The sequence below is a fragment of the Ambystoma mexicanum genome, chromosome 1p (genome assembly GCF_040938575.1).
Source record: "Ambystoma mexicanum isolate Mex_15411 chromosome 1p, UKY_AmexF1_1, whole genome shotgun sequence".
NCBI lineage: Eukaryota > Metazoa > Chordata > Amphibia > Caudata > Ambystomatidae > Ambystoma > Ambystoma mexicanum.
Window position 1 is genome coordinate 568,487,011 of NC_090921.1, and position 20,391 is coordinate 568,507,401.

General features: G+C 47.7%; 1 long non-coding RNA gene across 2 annotated transcripts in view; it reads left to right on the forward strand.

The window, feature by feature from the left end:
* Positions 1-20,391, forward strand: part of LOC138575781 (uncharacterized) — a 168,881-nt gene that overhangs the window by 137,103 nt on the left and 11,387 nt on the right. For both annotated transcript variants that reach the window (XR_011303955.1, XR_011303956.1), the window contains one exon: positions 7,531-7,584. This is a non-coding gene — a long non-coding RNA (uncharacterized lncRNA). The remainder of the gene's footprint in view (positions 1-7,530; positions 7,585-20,391) is intronic.

Sequence of the window (20,391 nt, forward strand, 5' to 3'; positions counted from 1 at the left end):
CTCCAGGGAAGGGTTCGAGGTCGTAAGAGGTCAGAACAGGCAGAGTGACGTCCCCGTGGATACCAGGTGAGCATTACAACCTGCAGCTACCACTACCCTTGGGCCCATGGCAGTCGATGAAACGGACTGCCGGGTCACACGGCGCCAGTGCCATATGCACGAACTGCATCTCCCGGAGCCTAAGGGGTGGTGGCATGACTACACCAACATGTGGCACAACATCGTCCCGAGCTGGCGCACCCCTGCCTCTTCCCCCTCTGCAGCCACCCTGGACACCCTGGAGTCACCCTACTCCCTGGTCACCCCGGCCACGTCCCTGACCACGCCCGCCACGAGGAGTACGCCCAGCTGAGGCGCCCCTCACCTTTAGTGGCCTCCCAACCATGGCACAGATGGAGTAGTGCCGGCACAGATGGAGAAGTGTCAATGGGAGGTGTACACAACAATTGTCCTGGGCAATTGGGGTGAAGGGGGTGGGATACAAGATGTTATAAGCACCCCTGCACCTGCAAGGCTGTATGTGATGCCGGTGATGAAGTGACGGGTCACGCAACGCTCAGGCACCCCAAAACTGCAGTAAAACTGTGCACGCACCCCGGTAGCTCACATGTGTGGAATTAACCTTCCGCAGTACGCGGTGGCACCCAGGGACACGAAAAACATGTACGTGTGGGACACGCAGGCTACTATGACCTCGAAAATGGGTACGCGATACACAGGGGCACTTGCAGTTGCAAAAATAGCGTGCGCGACTCATCGTCAGAGTAGCGTGATAATGAAAAACACGCATAGACAATACCCCCGCCAAAAGAAGAGATACGTCCTTGATCCGCAGTGACTTAGTGATGGTGCGCGAAACAACACGAAGTAGCAACACACACGTCGGTCTCCACGAAAGGCACATACAGCGAACTGCCGGGACCCGTTCACCTTTGACCCGTGCTGAGGGAAACGCCCACACGCGTCACGTCACTTACGCGCGTAGGCCCTTTCCTCGGATTACACTCATTAACACGCGGACATGCTGTTTTTTTACGTGCTGAAACACTATGCACCCGTCATGAGGGAAACTCCCACGTGCGTAACGTCACAGATGCGATTACGCGCTAAGGGTCTTTCATCGAATTACACACTGACGTGCACTTTTGTTCACGTGCCAAATCACTCCGTATCAAACTTGTCACGCGACAACACACCAAAGACCACGCTCCTGCCCAGAAGGCCATTTTCCTGCCCCCCCACCCCGAGCCCCGAGCCTGCTCCCACCTGCCATCTGCTGCTGCCTGCCTGCCTGCAAAACACCTGCCCTGCTCTTTGGATGCCTGCATGTCAGCCATCTGCAGGGGTTCAGTTGCTGTGACCACCCCTGCTGGAACAGAAGACTGCTGACTGGGATACCATCGCTCCACAGCCCAGCCACAGGACCCAGTTGCCCACTCACATCTGCCTCTGGGGTTGCCATGTCGGACAAAACACCATCTGGCACCAGTGGCAACCCCCCAGCAGGGAGGCAGCGGGCCACCAGCTTCAGTGCCAATGAACTTGGTATCCTGGTGGAGCAAGTGCTGGGGCAGTATGATGCCTCTTTGGAAGTTTGCGCGCCGACTATGAAGGACGGAAGAGGATGTGGCTGCCATCAACGTGGAGGAGGTGGCAGCCCCTGACATCAAACACGTCTGGAAGCGCTGGGAGGACTTCAAGTCCAGGACCCTCAACCAGGCCCGGCGCCTCTTGAAGGCAACGGATGCTGAGGGGTGGCGGGTCCGCCTAACCAACAACCAAATGAGGGTCCTGGAACGTATACGCCCAGCACTCCACGTCCAGGTCCTTGAGAGGCAGACCCGTCTGGAGTCGAGCGGCAAGTGTACATGCGTACTGATTGGACGCTGTGCATTTTGAGGTGTGGCAGGAGTTTGCAGGTTGCACATATGCCTTTGTAGGGCCATGTATGGATGTGTACAGGGACGTGAGCCTGCCACATGTGAGTCCTCTCATGTGTGAGACACATAGATGGTGTATGTGTTGGTAAGCATGCTGGCCAAATATAGGTGTGGGTGCACACATTTTTTAATTTCTGTGTATGTACTGTGGCATGGTTGTGGTCTCACACATGGATGCTGGTTCCAACTGCATGCATCAGCACTATGTACATGTGCATGTATGTGTATTTGACAAGTGATCAACTGGGATACTACATGGATGCATGTGACACTGACATGTAGGAGGCTGATTTCCAGATGTGACATGGATGGCGATGTTATCACTGCGACAGGTGATGGAGATGTACAGATGCATGTATGTCTGGTGGCGTGTGTGCATGTGTTCTGCACTCCCTGTGTTGCATGTGACATCAGGCTCACCTTCGGCTACTCATGCTCTTGTTAGTGTATGGATGGTGCTGCCTGGTGCAACATTCCTGTTGATTTGCTCATTTGTGTTAGTTCAAAAGACATGTGTGTTGGGGAGTGTGATGCCATGCCTCAAGTTTGCGACTGCCACTCATGTGCAACTGTCAGGTGTGTATCAGACAATTGTACATTGCCCTGATGCCTGTGTTCTGTCTCTCCCTGTCTGCAGCATCAACTTATGAAGAGGGCGGAGACGGTGCTGTGGAGCACAGCAGCAGGGATCCCACCGACAGCCGGAGACGCAAGGGCCATCTCCCCTTCCAGGTTGACATCTCTTCGGGGAGTGAGGAGTCTGGTGCCACGTCCGAGGCCGCAGCTGCCGGGGATAGGTCCAAGAGACTGAGGTCAGAGGTGGACTCCTCGGTAGCAGAAGGGTCAGCTGAGACTCCACAGGGGCCTACAGAGGAAGATGACACAGAGTCATCCAGGTTGGTGGGGGGTTTAGTTGAGGAGGAGGCTCTGGAAGTCACACGCACGGGGCCTGGAGGGGGGATTCCACTGGTGCCAGTGGTGCAGTCCAGTGGCAGGGACAGGAGGCAGCACAGGCCGCCGCGGAGGTGCCTGTGTGTAATCCTGTCCCCAATCCTGTGACTACATCATCCGGCACCAGCAGGAATGCCTTCGTCCAGATCCATTTTCAGGGAGGGGATAGCCGCACAACAACTGGCATTCCTCTCCCTGCAGACGTGGCAATCCGGGACCGTGTTCAGCCTGTCCTGGCCTGGGTGGCGTTGTGTGTTCGTGACATTCGGGGTGACGTGCAGGGTTCTCGTGAGAACAATACACGTCATTTCGAATGCCTCAAAGACCTCGTCGACCGGCTAGGAGGAATCACCGGTGCTGGGTTCCTCCATGTGCTGGAGCTTCTACCGACCCCCTCCTCAACTGAACCCCCTATGCACCAGTTGTCCTCCGTGCCATCTTCCTGCCCAAGTGTCACCCAGGCACCCTGTGGAGCTGGCCCTGACCCAACAGCCAGGCTGGTGGAGGACACATCCCTGCCACAGTCGGGAGTCGGAGGTCCAGCCACACCAACAACTGCACCCCAGCATCAAGAGCCAGGGCACAGGCACAGCAGCAGCAGGCCCAAAGTGGGAGCAATGATGGCCCGGAGCCATCAACATCAGAGGGGCAGGCATCGGCCAGAGGGCAGGAGGACCCTGGATTGGGAGTGTCTTCCGTGTGGCAGCGGTTGGGCCAGCACATAGATGCGGAGCGGCGGCGGGCGGAAGAGGCACGGCTCACTACGGTCAGGGCGGAGAACTCCATGCGCAGGGCACTGAGTCGGGCCGAGTGCCTCGAGGCAATTCGCAGGGAGTTGGACATGGTGTTATCCCTGCGAAACCTCGGGGCCATGGAACAGGGCCGCCTGCAGGACATAGAACAGGAGTTCGCTGATGCCCTGGCCTGGGAAATCGGCAAGTGAGACGTAGGACTTGCCCGCCGCCATTGTATATAGTTAGTTTGTGTTAGGTTTCATTTATGTTTTTCTTTCATTTGGGGTGCTTCGACTATGCCCCACCTTTTTGTAGAAAGTTCTTAATAGGGAGTTTTTTTAGGTTTGATTTCAATGGTTGGGTTCATGCACCCTGTATTTGTTATTTGTACATAGTTGAACAGTGGATTCATCGTCATTTTATTTTTTTTCCACCATGGAGCAATGGATTTTACTTATTTCTTTCCCTTTGGATTTGCTTTGTTGGACGGAGACTTTGGACACATTTTCATTTGGAATTTTTTGGATTCTGATTTCATATTTTTTCTAATTTTGGAACATGCAGCATTTTATTTCTTATTTCCATTATTGTGTGTTTTCATTTGATTCATGGCATTTTGTGTTGAATACATTTTTGTTTCATACTTCAATGTGTGGTATTCTCTCATTGGTTTCATGCATGTACCGATGTGGGTTTTCACATTCACTGGCACCCATTGTGTGTGTATGACTGACATGTGTTGATGTACCTACATGCCATTTGGGTTGTTTCATGTAATGGCCATTTCAATGTGGGGTGTATGTAATACTTGGTTGGTTCTTTGGGCAGGGGTGGCGTGCGGTGGGATTTGGGTGGCCATGAGGACCATGATTGTGGATCATGATGACGTGTTGGGGGGGACATGAGTCGGGGCTTGCAGGCAGGTGCCTGTCACTGCTGGGTGGGTGGGGGTTCAGGGGGACATGAGTCGGGGCCTGCTGGCAGGTGCCCATCACTGCAGGGTGGGTGAGTGGGTGGGGGCACATGAGTCGGGGCCTGCTGGTGGGTGCCCGTCACTGCTGGGTGGGTGAGTGGGTGGGGGGACATAAGTCGAGGCCTGCAGGCAGGTACCTGTCAATGCCGGGTGGGTGGGAGTGCAGGGGGACATGAGTGGGGGCCTGCTGGCAGGTGCCCATCACTGCTGGGTGGGTGAGTGGGTGGGGGGACATGAGTCGGGGCCTTCTGAGAGGTGCCCGTCACTGCTGGGTGGGTGAGTGGGCGGGGGGGACATGAGTCAGGGCCTGCTGGCAGGTGCCCGTCACTGCTGGGTGGGTGGGTGAGTGGGTGGGAGGGACATGAGTCGGGGCCTGCTGACAGGTGCCCGGCACTGCTGGGTGGGTGGGAGTGCAGGGGGACATGAGTCGGGGCCTGCTGGGAGGTGCCCAGCACTGCTGGGTGGGTGAGTGGGTGGGGGCACATGAGTCGGGGCCTGCTGGCAGGTGCCCGTCACTGCGGGGTGGGTGAGTGGGTGGGGGGATATGAGTCGGGCCTGCTGGCAGGTGCCCATCACTGCTGGGTGGGTGGGGGTGTAGGGGGACATGAGTCAGGGCCTGCTGGCAGGTGCCCATCACTGCTGGGTGGGTGAGTGGGTGGGGTACATGAGTCGGGCCTGCTGGCAGGTGCCCGTCACTGCTGGGTGGGTGAGTGGGTGGGGGGACATGAGTCGGGGCCTGCTGGCAGGTGCCCGTCACTGCTGGGTGGGTGAGTGGATGGGGGGACATGTGTCGGTGCTCACTTGTGCATGGTGACATGTGGGCTGGCTGGGGGGCATGGCCAGGGTGGATGGGCTGCCTGCGGGGCATGGCCAGGGGTGCAGGGTAGTCCCCTGTGGTGTGGGCTGCCTGCAGGCCCTGGGGAGGGTGGAGAAGACTCACCTGGGAGGACACACACTGCCAATTTGCGTTGGGGTACCCCAGGAATACACATGCCCCGCTCGCCCAGCGAAATCGCGTGTGGAACTCCACGCACACCCTTCACTATACACGTACCCTGCTGCCCAAGGCCTATAGCGTGTATGACTTCCCGCGCACCCCCAGGATACATGTACCCCGCTCGCACAGGTCCTATCGCATGTGAAACTCCCCGCGTACCCCACAAATACATGTACCCCGCTCGCACAGGTCCTATCGCGTGTGAAACTCCCCGCCTACCCCACAAATACACGTACCCTGCTCGCACAGGGCCTATCATGTGTGAAACTCCCAGCGTACCCCACAAATACACGTACCCTGATCGCACAGGGCCTATCGCGTGTGAAACTCCCCACGTACCCCCCAAATACACGTACCCTGCTCGTGCTAGGCCTATCACGTGTGAAACTCCCCGCGTACATCCCAAATACACATACCCTGCTCGCACAGGGCCTATCCCGTGTGAGACTCCCTGCGTACCCCCCAAATACACGTACCCTGCTCGCACAGGGCCTATATCGCGTGTGAAACTCCCCGCGTACCCCCAAATACAGATACCCTGCTTGCACAGGGCCTATCGCATGTGAAACTCCCCACGTACCCCCCCAAATACACGTACCCTGCTCGCGTTAGGCCTATCGCATGTGAAACTTCCCACGTACACCCCAAATACATGTACCCTGCTCACACAGGGCCTATCGCATGTGAGACTCCCCGTGTACACCCCAAATACACGTACCCTGCTCGCACAGGGCCTATCGCATGTGAAACTCCCTGCGTACCCCACAAATACACGTACCCTGCTCGCCCAGGGCCTATCGCGTGTGAAACTCCTCATGTACCTCCCAAATACACATACCCTGCTCGCGCTAGACCTATCGCGTGTGAAACTCACCGCGGACCCCCCAAATACACGTACCCTGCTCGCACAGGGCCTATCGCGTGTGACACTTCCCGCGCACCCCGAAATTCACCCAGTCTGCCCATCCACCCTCCCTATGCCCCACAGGTAGCTCATCCACCCTCCCCATGCCCCACCTCCCCAGGCCCCACAGGCAGCCCATCCACCCTCCACATCCACCATCCCCATGCCCCACAGGCAGCCCACAAAACAGGGGGGACTTTTTCCAGGCAAATTACCTGGCGCGAGCGGGGTACGTGATTTCCGAGGGGTGCGCGTGGAGTTTTACACACTATTGGCCTTGCGCGAGCGGGCGACGTGTATTCCGAGGAGTGCGCATGGAGTTTTACACGCTATTGGCCTAGCGCGAGCGGGGTATGTGTATTTTAGGGCGTGCGTGGGGAGTTTTACACGCTATTGGCCTAGCGCGAGCGGGGTATGTGTATTCTGGGGCGTGCGCGGGGAGTTTTGTATGTGTTATCGTGGTTGGGGGGCTGTATGCTGGTCCACTGGCCTTTGCGCCTGGTACTGGATTTGTGCGATTTCTTTGGCGCACGGGGCGGGGTTGGGGGCGTAACTGGCGCTGCTGCATGGTCACTGCGCCACTCTGCGGCACAGCTGGTTATGGATGAGTGACTCCATGAATACGCTGTGCGCCTAAATGGGTTTTGGCGCACGTGGCTGGCGCATACTGCCGCACGCGCACTCTGTGCGCCAGCCGCGTGCGCCACTTGTGTGCCGAATTCTATGAATTACCCCCTAAATGTGAAATGTCACATTTTGGTACTGCAAGCCCTAGTGAAAACATTGGTATTGGTTCTTGGAGTTTAAAACATGCACATCTTTTCGTGTTTTCAAAACACTATTAGAAGAAAAAGTCCTCTGTTGGTTTTGTGCGTGTGCTGATTTTATGAAAGGCAAATGCCATTCGTCCTGTGCATTTTGTGTGGTTATGCCAATTGAATGAAATTAACATATTTCTCCCTGGTATGCTAATGTCTGGTGACGTCACATCCTATTGCGTTTGTTAATGAGTTCCCTCATTTTTTTTTTAGGACTTGGACCCTGATCACTTGCATCAGAACTCTGCTTCAAGTCTCCGATCTCTGGTAGGACACAAACCATTTCTGTTATATTAGCCTTCCTTTAGCGTAACAGTAGTGCCTTCACCCTGCTGTTGATAAGGGAAACCAGGGCAATCAAGGTCCAACAAGTGCTATGTTCACAAGTGTGAAGCATAATGTATATATATATTCTTTGGGGGTTATTCATGAGTGACAACTTAGCTTCATGAAGCCGCTGAGCGCTGTAGGGCTTAGAGCCATAATGTGGATGAGGGGTCTGCAAGCTGCAGCTCTCCAGATGTTTTGGACCACCACGTTCATGATCCTTCACTATTGACTATGCTGGCTAGGGTTGATGGGAGTTGTAGTCCAAAACACATGAATAGACAAATGTTGCAGACTCCTGCTTCAGATGGTTGCAGGCGATTCAGTCCTTACATTATCACGTTTATTACCAGCACACCTTTTAGGGTAGCGCAAAGTAGTTAACATTTACAGTTATAGGGGAACATGTAAGAGCGTGAAAAGAAGAAATGGGGCACAATATGTTACCTGTAAAAGGTGGTCGTCAGGAGGGATCCTGCCCTGGTGCGGTTTGGTTGGGCTCTAACTTATGGGATCTGAAGAAGTTGCTTCTTGTAGAGGCAGGTCTTGATATTTTTTTAATTGCTTGAAGAACGGAGTGAGTCGGATGTTGATGGACATGAGGTTCCACAGTTTCTGGGACAGCCTGAGCATGTTTATTTGCAGGTTCTTTCTTTTTGTATTTCTGCTGCTCTAATCTGGCCGGGTCTTGACTTCTGTGACTTTGTCAGGTTGTAGGTAGCATGCATAATGAAATCTTTGTATATGATACCTCTTATGAAGGTGGTGCATGCGTGTAGGGGTAGTAAGTGACATTCGATGCGTGGTATTTGCATTGACCTTTAATGAGATGGTTAGCTGCATGGGGGAGGATTCTCACAGGTGATCAGGTCAGGTAGGCCAGTGGGTAAGGAATGTAATACTCCATGCAGGTGGGACAGGTCCAGGGCCTGTATGCTGGATCTAAACCGGGTGTGCTGTATGAAGGACATGGCGCTTCACAGAGGAGATAATCTGTGCCAAGCTGTCGGAGCTGTTTCCATTGCATGTGCTTTGAAGCAGAGTTGGTTGTCTACGCTGACTCCCAGAGACTTGGAGTTGGGTGTCTGCTTCGGATATGCACCATTTGAGATTTATGGCCGACAACGAGGTCTGGATGTAGATGAAGGGCAGGAGTAAGTCTTAGTGGGTTTCGATTGAGGTAGGCGCTGGGCATCCAGCTCTGGATCAGGCGAGGCAGGGTCTATGTATAATTCAACGAATTGACGGTTCCTGTTTTTTTTTTCCTGACCTTGTCTATATCGAGGAGTCCTCACTCATGCACTGTGTTTCCATGCCCCTTTGCTTTTACCATCAAAGTTCCATAGAAAATTCCTTAACAACCCCATTTTTTTTTATTTGTGAATGTTACAAATGGAATTTTTCTGGAACATTTACCATGAAAATATTATTCTTTAACATCTTTTCTGGATATTAGCAGCATCCTGCGAGGCAGGACTGGAGTTGGTGGGTTTCCTCAGTGGATGACATTTTGAGGGTAGAGTTGTGCCGTGGCGGCCAGTGAATTTCTTTAGTGGAGTGGCCTAAATATTTCTCCCAGTTATGCCCTAGTGACCGAGCGTAGCGAGGGAGCCAGAACCATCAAGAGAGGTCTGGTGCGGGGGGTTGTCACCCTAGACAATTTCTAAAACAATGGGTTAAAATGCTGCATTTTAGAGCATGCTTTTTAGAAAAGTTGGGTAAAAAGCCAAACAGTGTGCATTTGATTTTGTAGGGTAACTCTTGAAAGAATCCAATAGTTGCAAGTGACCAAGAGTGCACAGGAGCATTTCTCCAACACATTTTCATGATGCCTTTGCCCGCAATATGTGCCAATATAAAACATTTTCATACATGTCCATGCTGACTGCACCAATATATGCTAGTATTCCCATATAAGAACATACTCATGTTTGCTTTGCGCATAATGCCAGTAATAATACCATCAGAAAACATGCCCATGCTTGTTCTGCCAATATATGGCAGTATCCCCACGTAATAACATACTCCATTTGGCTTTACCATTACAAATGAATTCCACAGTAAGAAAACCTATCCAAACTGGCTGCCAAAAAATACCAATCTAGCTATATAATAACACATATCATGCATTATTTATCAACCATGCCCAGTAAGTACTGGGAATATATGTCCAATAGAAACTGTCATGCTTGCCCGCTGGGGCCCCCAGAGCCTCGCAGGCACACAATCAATAGTGTGTGTGCAAGGTGCTGGAGGCCCCAGGTAGGTCCGTTTTTACTGGGCTTCTATCATAGATGCCCATTAAAAAATGCCATGCCTTCTCCCTGGGTCCTCCAGCACCTCACATGCACAGATGATCAATTATTTGTGCCTGCGAGTCACTGGAGGGCTTAGGGGTCAGGCATGACATTGCATGTGAGTAAAGAAGTACCCCTCCATGTCTGTGTTTGCGGGGAGGCGCAGGAGTGCCCCCTCACACATATAGACATGCAGTTCCTCAGACAACATGTCTTATGGACTATGGAAAACTGGGGAAGTTGTGTATTGTTTGAGAATGAGAATGTTCTGGCTAGTCAGGAAGTTTTCTGCGGGCTCCATATAGTGGTTGAATATCACGGGTGAGCGGACGGATCCAGGTTGTCCCGAATGCATTTTTGCTTCCTGTGATCCTTCTGATCCTACTTTTAGGCTGTACTGCACTGTATTTTTCTTATCCCCGTTCTGATTTTACTCTAGGAAGTGCACCATTATTGATTTTACCCCTGACACCTTTTTCAAGCATATCATCATTTACACCTTAGTTTTAGTCAATATTCCACTGACCAAAGCTCTGCGACTCACCCTCACAGACTTAATAGTTATGAGGGTTCACCACTGTGCTGCTTGTGGCGGTATGTCATACCGGTCGGAGATACTGGGCAATGCTCCTGGGCAACAAAACCTTCAATGTCATTTTACTTTACGATCCTGGATATTTACATTACCTGATGTACAACTACATTAGGTCATGTAAATATTGACTTTGTAAGCCTTGACTGTGTTCCACTTTACTTTGAAAGAGATGGATGTTATATCAACGTTCTAAATTACCATATTACAGAACTGCCCTTATTCTATTTGGTACACTTAGTTTACTACTGTTAAATCAGTACCAGCTGAAGTCCTGCATATAATAGCCTTATTGGGACCTTGCCATTACTTTGCACGCTTGTATTCACCTGTGTTTTACACACTGGAACACTCCACACATCACAGCAAGACACTTGCACTGAATACAGACAGACTGACAACCGTCCCATCCCTCTGCTTACCCTGCACGTCTTGGGCCACATTCTCCTGTCGCAGTCTGTTCTTGATTTGGCCACGTTTGGCTTTTAGGCCTGCAAGGCCCAGAATGACTATTCGGGAGTTTGCGTTGTTGGAAACATGAAAAGCATTCCTTGGCAACAAAATACATCTCCACACTTCAAAGGTCCACTTGACCACATCTTGAATCCGTGGCACAGCCACACACTACCTATACCCGTTCAACTCTGTCAAACTACCCTCATGTAAATACTCCATACTCATACCGATCGCTTAAACCCTCCAGCTGACCACAGTCTAAAAGATTTATACCAAAACATCAACAATAAAACGACTACTATTATTTCCTACTAACTGAAACCGGTCTCCATACACCTTACCCAAAGATTCCAAGACCACAACAAACTCCTAAAGTACAGCTTTATTTGGCAGGAACAAAAAAAAACAAAAAATACACACACACAGTCACACACGAACGAACGCACGCACGCCCGCCCCCCTCCACCCCCACCCCCCTGCCACCGCACCCCTTGAAATACATGGCTGTGTGCTCTTGTAGCCGTGGTTTTTATATATAATTGTTGGAGGAATACATAACCTGCTCTCCCCAAACAATGAGCATGTTGAGAGCTGCTTCACGTGTTACAGCATGAAACCCCTGCCCCTCACCAATTAGCCAGGTGGATAATGAACGCTGTGTGATGGATGCCCTTTCGTCCCCTGATGTCTATTTATGAACTAAAGTACCACATCGCTCGAGGTGCTCGTGTGGGAAGAAAACGCCCCGCAATCCCAAATGCCTGACTGCTTTGTGACTTCCAGGCCACATTTGGCAACACATAGACGTGATTCTGTTTTTAGAAGCCCATTCCAAGCTCAACACTGGGATTTGCATTTGTATGACTAACAAGCAAGTGCCAACTGGGTCCCCGATTCCCGGAACATCTCAAAACGAGAGGCGACTAATCAGGACTATATTTTAATGCACAGTGCACCTGGGGTCGTTGTGAACGCAGTCTTTTGTACCCACTTTTAACACACAAGAACATGTATTTCACCACAAAAGGTGTTTTGGGGGTTACAGCATATTCTATAATGTTCTGTTTTCAGAAAAAAAAGAAATCGCTCCATGTTACCTTTTAAAATATATTTATAAGATATATCGCCATGTAGTGTGCTGAAAACATTGTTTTAATTTACAGTAACATTACCATGTACGCTCTTGTTCTTCTTCTTCTTACTGTTGGCTACTGAGGCCTGAGCCTCATCACTCCATCTTCTCGGGTTGAGGATGTAGTCGTGGGCTAGGATTCTTCATGGTCTGTGTGGACTTGCCACAGCAGGGCTGGTTTCACAGGGTCTTTGCCATAATGGGCCGTGGGTAGCGGTTGAAGGATTTGCAATGGTGGCAGTGAGTCTTCTGATCAGAGGGTTCGGGTTCTGATCCGGTCCTTGGCAGAAGTTCTGGATAATAATATTCCTTTTATAGAAATTGGCAGACAAGCCCACATTGCAGCCATCCAATCCAGGAGCACGCTCTTGTCTCACCTAAAACGTCAGCACGCACCCTCAGAGTGTTCACTGCGCCTCATCTATAGGAGTACACTGTATGAGAGGTGTGGTATTCCCATAAAAGCCTGCCTCTATTTTCTTATTGCACATAAAGAGGATGAAGCAGCCCAAACTTGTTCAAACCAGTTGAAGGTGACTGGTTTCAAAGATGGTGTCCTCAATAATTCCATAGAACGGGTCTGGACAAAATCATGTCAGAACTTGCTGACTATCTAAAAAAGAATAAGCACAACCCAAAAGGCAACAGTGTTCACTTTATTATGACATATGGCCGCCAAAGTTCTGAAATCTATAAAGCTATGCCAAAACACAGGGCCATTTTGAAGATAGATAAGGATGTAAAGGACTGTACGAAAGCAAAAACCACAAATCACATACAAAAAAGCACAAAGGATTAAACCAAAATCGTCTCCAAGCCTTCTGCCAAAACAGATCATTGATAGAATTGGGACTTGGCTCACTTTATACAAATGCTGAATGCCACATATATGACAATGAAACAAACTTTAAAATATGGAAGTGTACAGGGCTAATAAATTAAAAACTGGTGGCCCCACATTTATTTAATTTATATTTGAATACATTGGATTGGCTATCCTGGTCCAGTATTGGAGTTATGAGTGTACTAAGTCTGTGTGACTACTGAATGTTGTGAAGATTGGTCTGTCCCTGTTGGTCGTTATATTATGTACATTGGAAGCACACCATTTATTGGCTCATTAGGTACCTTCGATGTCCTGGAGATCCACAAAAGGCAGATCTCTTGTTTGTCATATGTGGGTGACATTGTTTTATCTCAAACAACTATTAAATGTGTACGCGGATTACATGACGTAACGTGAAAAAGTGGTTAACATTACAAAATCGAAATTTCTGATCTATTCTCAGCGTCAGAAAAACATTAAAGCCCTCCTTACAATTTGGGCCATGCAGTGCAAATGCACTGGTAATTCTGTTACCGGCACATTTTTTGGCAGTAACAGAATAACTGGAATACTGAATTCTGACTTTGTTTTGCATATTAAGTAACTTTGGGTCTCACCCTAAGTTACTAGGGGAATCCAGACGTGGACCCCTTGCTTACTGTTCTCAGAGAGGCACATCTCCACCTCACTGATGATGCCCAACAGGGCTGAGGCACTTGTATGGGGTTGCTGTTGGTACTCTTGTTCAGAGGAGAATTGCCTAGCATTTTGGTGCTGAACTGCCCCTGGGCAGGACAAAGACTGATATGCAGGGATATTTCTCCTCTGTGAAAGGGACAGTGAGCTGAAGACTTTGTTGGGACTCTCCCAGGGGCCATCAACCCAACAACAGGTCAATGGGCTGTGTTTGTGTCGGTAGAGAGACTCCCAGAACCCCCTTTGTTTTGTATATATCACTGGAGGTCAATCATCTCTTCATTAAAACCAAAATAAATCGGTGGATTTACCGTGGGGAAATTACTGCTGAGAACAAATCTGGAAAAATCCCCAGGGTGTACAAAATGGGGCTTAATGAGGCCTTATCAGCACTCATAATCCAGTGATGAATCCACCCGACCGAATGGCAGTAACAGTAAACAAATGTGTCAGTAATTAAATGGAAAAATTATCGAATTACCACCATGCTCCTAATGAGGCCCTGTGTGGATTTTCATCCACCAATGCATGGACTTCACACATTAATGCGATATTAACATGATTGAACCAGGCTAACAGTGGGGGAGCAGTTATTTCTGCCGTAAAGGTGGATGAGCTGGAGTTGTGGGGCCTGGCTGGATGTACAACAGGGCTATGTGTGCCTTTATCTTCTGTAAATTTGGATTTGGTGGAACGGAAATTCTTAAAATCATTATTGGCAGAGAATAGCTCCACGAGATCAGAATTGCTTTAGAAAGAGGCAATAATATCCCCGATTTCTGTGAACTACAGTCTTCTCCGGCACTCTTATTGATTTCAATTTAAGTGAAAAATAACACAAAACTAGAGTATTTTGGATGATATTATATTTTCTGATGAATCCAATGGTTCAAGATAGTTGAAAACAGTCAAACGGATGTGTCAGCAGGTGTGGTATGTTCGACCTATACACGAGTTGTAGGTTAATAGCGCAACAAACAAAATATGCATTCAGAAAAGCCTATAATCAGATGCTTGATAATAATACTAAACGGGATCAATAGGCAAAAAACTTGGTTAGAACTTTCTTGCCTTTTACGTACAAGACAACAGTAATTTGGATAATTAACTAACATTTACACATAATCATTAACTTAGAAAATTGCATAACCCGACTCTGTTTTGTCCGAGTACTTCTGCCAGAATATACATGTAAGTGGTGAAAGGATAAACATAGTAGGTGCTATTGTGATGAGCTGTCTACAGAAACAAATATTCATTCCTTGTTTTTTTGTCTGTAGTCTTTGATTGATGAAACTGTATGAATTCACTTAGTGTAATGTCCCATATTATCACTTCCTTCAAACTAAATGCTATCTAACTTGCTGGGTTTAAGACCATTTTCTGCGAGTCGCTTTACTTATTCATAGCAGAAAATGGAATCAGTTGTGTCTGACATTTTAATTTTGATATATGAGGATGATAGTATAATTGTATGTACTGGTGAATGATTTCATAGTGAATGCTGCTGGTTTTCCTACAATGCACTGTGGTTTATTACAGGAATATTTTAAATCTAGGAAGCTTTATTATCTTTTTATGATTTTGTTATATATTGACTGTAACATATGTATGTATTGTATGATGTGTATTCTATGGGCTCATCCCTAAATAAATAATTAGTAACTTGACTGATAAACTTTGTCAAACAAATTATTTAATTAGCAACATGAAATGCATCTGTTGCAACATCTACATTATATAAGCATCATTAGAAACCTCAAAAATGCATCCTAGAAAATATTCATGCAAGCAACTCACACAATGGACGGTGCCAACTTGTTGCATACGGGAAGCATAAACATTAAAAACAAGATGTAATGAAATAGTGCATTTCTTTGCCAAGGGCCATATACTCATTTACTCCTCTTCTGCCTCTATTCACACTCCTTACCCTATGGGGGTGATCTATCACTCTGGAGACAGGCAAAATAAATTATTTCTTGCCATATTTTTCTGAAATTCCTGCTTGCATCGTGCGAGAAGGAATTTTGCTAAATCTGTTCATTTGTTTAACTCCTCCCCTTCCTATAAAGGAGAACCCTATTCCATCATGCATCCTGTTTATTCTTTCTCCTGTGGAGACATGTAATGCATGATCCAGTGTGCTGAGGAGCAGTGCTAAGGGCCTCATTACACGGAAGGCGATAAGGGTTAACGGTCACCGGTAATGGTACCGGTGACCGTTAACCCTTACCGCCTGATTACAAGGTCCCTTTGCGGGTTGGTACTTTAACTCCTGCTTTTTAGCAGGCGTTAAAAACCAACCCGCAAAGGGACCAGGGTGCTAATTACGGTACCGCAATTTGCAGTACCGTAATTAGCACCTTCCCCATTCCCATGGGGCAAAAATGGGAATAGGGAAGGGCAATGGGGGAAGGGGGAATTACCGCCCTGCCAACCTTGGAATAGGGCGGTAATTCCCCTTTCCTCCAAGGCGGTGCCGGTATTTTACCGGCATGGACCAAGGTGCTAATAGCTAATAGCACCTTGGTCCACTGCCTACCGTGTAATGAGGCCCTAAGTAGGGTCTTTCCACACCTGAATATTCCTGCAGCCCTCCTGCTGCCCCTGACAAATACATATTACACTGTCATTAACGAATGTGTTTGCCTGTGGCAAAGATGACATATGTTGTGGGCACAGGCGTCATTAAAATATTGTAAAATGTTCCTGTGCAGGGCTGTTGAGCAAGCATCTATTGCGTGTTTTCATGTTACCTTGTAGAAACTGATTGTAATTAGTCTCACTTTTTACCCCTTTTTCCTCAAACGCTTTGCAGTGAAATTAATGCAACGATGTTCTCACAGAGAGAACCCCCTTGTTCCTTCTTCCATTACCTAGGGTGCGTTCGCTGTGCTCCATCACTCAGACTAATTCGGGGAAAGTAGTCCTGCACCTCCACTGAAAGTCTGTGAGCTACTTTTTTATTTCATCCAGTGTTTCGTTTTGAGGTGCTACTTGTTTTTATAATAACATAAGATTTGTATATCACATTTCTGAGTATCACAATCACATTCTAAGTATCTAATATCACATTTCTAAGTGCTGTAACAATAGCAGTTGCTATTACCCAATGTAATAACAGTCAGTGTATCAACCTTGGGAAGATGAGGGGCTGAGTCAGCACTGCAGGGATTAGAATTTGTGACACAGGCATGCCACACACGAGAGGCAGGCTCTTTACCCTTGAGCAGCCGTCATGATCATTTAGGGACTCTATTCGCGTGTAACGCCCTCCAAATAATGTCTGAATTCCAGAATGGCCATTCGAACGGCTAGCCCTTTTTTACTAGCGTTGTGTAGTTGTCTTGAATAGTAAGCTAGCGGACAGCACTGCCTGCCGCTTTTAGTTAGTTTAGCTACTACAGCCCCAACGCCAATCCAGTCAGATGCACCACATTACAGAGTCAATATTTGGTGCAGATGGGGGCATGTGTGTCAGCGTCTGGAACGCGTCGATGAGAAAGACCGCCCTTTACACGCAAAACAGGGGAAATCAGCAGCCACAAGAACCAGGTGATCACACTTGTTTCAGGGCCTGTATCAAGACGACAGGCTTCCTAATCAATAAACAATGCAAGTATAATAGACAAGAAGTGATAGATGTTGCGGTTTGCAAGAGGACACACATATTGGTAAAGGAAAATGTGCTATGGTTTGATGCTGGGTTAGAGTAAGTTTTGGTGCCTCTCATTGGACTCAGTGAAATTATTATGCAGAGATGGTAAAATAGATTAGGTCTCGCAATCCCATAGTACTCCTCATTAGTTTGAAGCAGCTCATCCCACTTAGGTTAATGTTACCTTTGTAAGCCACCTACTTCATAAATATGTTTTATTTTCCTTTTATGTCCCTCAAACTGGCTCATCTTTGCGCTAATGTATAGGTACCCTTTGTGGGAATGCCTACAACATCTGTCCTGACAACTCATCCTGACATTGCCTACCCTGATGCTTGGTTTTTGTTATATTCACTGTATATATCTAATCCTTTGTAAATATGAATTCTGCTAAGATTACTACTGTTCTCCTGATACGCTATTGTCTATTTTAATGTATACTTATAACATTGTAACCGGATAGTCTGTAACTTTGTAACATATAAGCCTAGCGCCCATATGCGTTTGGGCTAGCTGCGCTCTACAAATAAATAAACTAAACTAATCTGTAAATGTGTTGGTGTTACTAATTTCTAATCAATATTAACATCCCTATCCATCAAATAAATACAAAAAATACATTTGAGGACAGATGTACCAGTTTTGTGACAGGCGCGCTTCTGTTTCCTTTACATTAAGTCCTCTTCGTGGCCTTGGCATTCTCTGGTATGTTGATATTGGCAATAGCAACGGATGACAGAGCAGACTCTCCCAGATTTAATTTAAAATGACCAACCCTATTATTTGCAGTAGTCTAGGCCAAGTGTATGGGTCTAGCCACCCAATCCACGCTGAGATTGTGCAGTTCCTGCCAAAGAAAAAGCAAGATTATTTGGAAAGGTGAAGTATCAGTATCATTGACCCGAAGCTGGTTACACTGCATGAGGCTGTGTGTGCAAGGTGAGTGGGGGGACTTGATGTAAGGGGTGGCACAGCGTTGTTCATGATTATTCCAAACCACAGGAATGCCCATGGAAATAGCAAGGCAATGATCAAAGATCATTACCAGCATCACCATTTCCAGCCGAGTTTATTGCAAAACATGTGGCTTGTTACAAAACTAAGGGGTGCATCAATCCCTTGAGATCCTATTCACCCTTTATGGCGATAACAGTTATCGTCACCCTGTGTTTTTCATGACAATCATGTTTATAATATGAACACAAAACAGAGTGAGTACAATTCTGAAGATGGTTGTGCCGAAGTAGGAAAAACTACAATAGCATCTTCATGAATATGAACAAATATTCACACAATACGGGTTTACGATGTAAAACATATCAATTTAGTGTAGACATGCAATCTTGCATTTCAGTGAATCAGGCAAAGAAAGGCCAATGCATTTAGGACCTATCCTGGTCCTTCATCAGGGAAATGTCTGCAGATAGAAAATAATAGAATCAACAGCCAGACCCAGACGGTGACCACTTGTGGTGATAAAAGTGATACATATTCCATATGTTACCCGTGTGGTATCTACTATGTGGGCCAAACATCTAGAAAGGATTGTATAAAATGGAATCAGCTCTGTTCATATATCGGGACGAACAACTAGAACTCATCAGTAGACAAATACATCAGGGATTTTTGGCACTCTATAACCCATGAGAGACAAACATGGGCCCTCATTACAACCCAGGCGTTAAGGGGTTAACGGCGCCGTAAAAGGTGGCGGTGCCGTTAAACTCTTAACGCCTGATTACGAGGTCCCTTTGCGGGTGGCACTTTAACGCCTGCTTTTAGCAGCATGGACCATGGTGCTATTAGCACCATGGTCGAACGCCTGGGTTGTAATGAGGGCCATGGTATCAAAAGTTAGACACAGACACAAGAGATCCAGTTGGAAAACCTTTATCTAAAACCTCAGGATGGTAGTAACGCCTAACTTTCCCTAACTCAAATAGGGGACTTCCCTCAACTGATGTGTCTAAGGCTAGTCTGTGTCTAAATGTCCAAAGTAAAATGCTCTCTGAGTCACAGCCTATACTTGCCCTTACTTCTAATACTAACAATGTTCAAACTAAATAAGTATTCCAAAATCAGATGGCATTGTCTTTCAGGAGCTTCTCACACAGCTCCCTTCAACACATTCCAGACACTCAGGTTTCAGGATTCACTTCTAGTAAAAGTCACAGTACCTTTACAGCTCACAGTTCTTGTTATTTTCAGCTTCACAATCCTCCTGTTTGGTTTTCTCAGATGCACAAACACCAAATGTCCAGCTAGTTTCTTAGGCTTCCCTTGCCTGAACTCAGAAAGCAGAACTTTGTCTTTTTCTTTAATGTCCACTGTACTTTTTAGACTCAGGGTTCCCTTCCCAAAGTCTCAGCTCTTGGGTGTAGTAGCTTTTGCAGTTATTCACAAACACTTCCAGGGCTCCCTTCCCCACCTCCGTGTTGCACTTTCAGGAACCCCCTGGTCTGGGCGAAGTTGTTGAACCACACGGTCCACCCATTACAGGTTGCACAACCCAGGGCCTGGGGCTTTTAGCTCTGCCCCCCCTTGTTAGTTCACTTAGTTTAGTAGGCTTTTCTTTGCCTTTAAAAGTATTTCTCTCTCGTGTACAGCCTTCTGCCGGGTCTCACTATGTTTCTCGTTTGCCAACACCACTTCGCTCCCACTTCGTACCTCACACCACTCCCCCCTGACATTAATTTCCTTATTTCAGTCCACTGAATCTTTAGACAACGTAATCTTCTTTACACGACCACTCAGTAACTTTGTATCACACAAGGTTCTATTTTGTCTTGCTGTATACACTACTTTCACTCTGAAGGCCTTAACAATGGGGTTTCCCTTCCCGTGCCTTCATTCAGATACTCTGTGTTTCTTTTTTTTTCCCAGCCTGCATTATCCGATTGTCTCACAATCGTGGAGCACTGCAATAATGAATTTCCTTTCATTTCGCTTACATTCGCTACATAGTATTTAGCAGCACCCATCACATTGAGAGCCTCCCTGTACTTCAGACTCACCGGCAGTGATTCAGCTCATGTTTCCAGGTTTTTCTGCTCAAGAACACTGCAGCTGAGGTCAGGGTCTCATCAC